This window comes from Oratosquilla oratoria, chromosome 22 (genome assembly GCF_046742065.1).
Source record: "Oratosquilla oratoria isolate Oo_2021 chromosome 22, ASM4674206v1, whole genome shotgun sequence".
Lineage (NCBI taxonomy): Eukaryota > Metazoa > Arthropoda > Malacostraca > Stomatopoda > Squillidae > Oratosquilla > Oratosquilla oratoria.
The window spans coordinates 8,557,317-8,559,816 of record NC_134798.1 but is presented as its reverse complement, the minus strand read 5'-3'; the positions used below and the strand labels follow the sequence as shown (position 1 = coordinate 8,559,816).

Genomic DNA, 2,500 nt, shown 5'->3' with positions numbered 1-2,500 from the left:
CTGCTCTGCCGTAACACGAGTGGTGGTGGTGGTGTTGATGATGATGATGATGATGATGATGATGATGATGATGATGCGATGCTTACGACGACGTTGATGATGATGATGATGATGATGATGGTGATGACTACGACGACGACGATGATGATGATGATGATAATGATGATGCACATCACGAGAACTTTGCCGATTGCATGTATACAAAATGGAGGCCTGTGTTAGGTTCTGTGATATGTTCAACTAAAGAATAATGTGGCACCGTTGTATGCAAAAGTCCCGAACGAAACTATGTCGGCCATTATGCAAATACGGCACTTGTTCCAGTATTTGATATATTCATCTGGAAAAGAATTGTAAAGTAAATGATGTCGAAAAATAGAAACACATCTCATGCCTATTGACAGATGTGTTTGCGCAGTGAAACACACACACACACACACACACACACACACACACACACACACACACACACACACACACACACACACACACACACACACACACACACACACACACACACACACACACACACACACACACACACACACACACACACACACACACACACACACACACACACACACGACTCGGTGGCGCGGTTGGTAAAGTCCCCGACTGTCACTATGTCGGTCCGGGTTCGAATTCGGCCTAGGGCTGAAATAATTTCAGTACCGCTGCGCTTCGAGTCGTGACTCCAGCTCTCGTGGGCGGGGAGTTCGGGCTGTGTGTGCGTGTAAGGTCACAGCATTACCCGTAGATCGGTCATACGAGCCCTGAGCTCTCTTCTGGGAGGGAAACAGCTGTCGATCACGAGTCCAACACGTAATCCAAAGACCAAGGTGAATCTCACACACACACACACACACACACACACACACACACACACACACACACACACACACACACACACACACACACACACACACACACACACACACACACACTAACACACATAGACATACACACTACTTTTGCAGCTGACTGTACGCGAAATAAGAATTTGAATAAACATAGATTATTGCAGGCAATATCTATATATCAATAAACCGCCGAACTCGTGGGAAAAGTGTAGCTAAAATGGCTCAAGGGATTTGTATGAAAACTAACGTAATGCTTTCAGGATATTGAACCGAAAAATATTAAAATAACAGACCAATCCTCTTTCAGAAATGTGTATTAGTTTAAATAAATCAAAAAGGGCTGGTGAATTGTCAGTCACGAAATTAATAGAAACTTGCCAGATGTACGATATCAGTAAACTGATCATGTTCTTGGAGTTCCCGTGGATGGGCTGGGTAGTGATGTAATTGTTCTACCATTACACTTATCACGTGACCCCATTTGACGTGATATCACATGACTATATTAGTACATGATAACGTGACTAAATACCACTTTACTACCTTACCACGTGATTGGCCTGCCACGTAAGTGATTGATCACGTGAGTGACCTACCACGTAAGTGATTGATCACATGAGTGACCTACCACGTGGATCACCTACCACATGAGTGGCCTAAAACGTAACTTACCACGTGAATAACCTACCACGTGAATGACCCACAACATGAGTGACCTGGCACGTGAGTGACCTACCATATGAGTGATCTGACATGTGACTACCCTACCACGTATCTATCCTACCACGTAACTACCCTACCACTTAACTATCCTACCACATGAACACCTTGACACGTAAGAACCATACTACGTGACTACCTACCACCTGACTACCCTGCCACGTAAGTATCCTACCGCGTGACTACCCTACCGTGTGACTACCCTACCGCGTGACTACCCTATCACATAACTACCCTACCACATAACTACCCTACCATGTAACTGCACATCCACGTGACTACCTTTCTTCGTGAATACTCTACGTCGTACCTATCCTACCACGTGGGTAACGAGATATTGTTTGTAAATTACCAGAACTTATGCCTATGGGAGATGATTGTATGTATGTGCCAGAGGCGTTTCCCCCTTTCAAACGGATCCCTAGTCCCACTCACTCCACCTTATCTGGTAATTGTTTACGATTTGTGTGGGAAATTGGCGGCGGCATTTCTATTCCCCGCCACGGGAACATGAGAAAACGGAAAGTGGGAGTCTTTCGGAGTGGTAAGACAGAGGTTTAATAAGCATACAAAAAAAAAAAAAGTATGTGTATATATGTATGTATATAATATATATATATGAATATATATATATATATATACATATATATATACATATATATATACATATATATATATACATATATATATATACATATATATACATATATATATATATACATATATATATACATATATATATACATATATATATATACATATATATATATATTGTATAATATATATATATATATATATATATATACATATACCTATACGTACATATACGCACACACACACACACACACACACACACACACACACACACACACACACACACACACACACACACACACACACATATATATATATATATATAT

General features: G+C 41.1%; 1 protein-coding gene across 2 annotated transcripts in view; it reads left to right on the top strand.

The window, feature by feature from the left end:
- Window positions 1-2,500, top strand: part of LOC143037419 (uncharacterized) — a 617,678-nt gene that overhangs the window by 120,902 nt on the left and 494,276 nt on the right. The window lies entirely within an intron of this gene.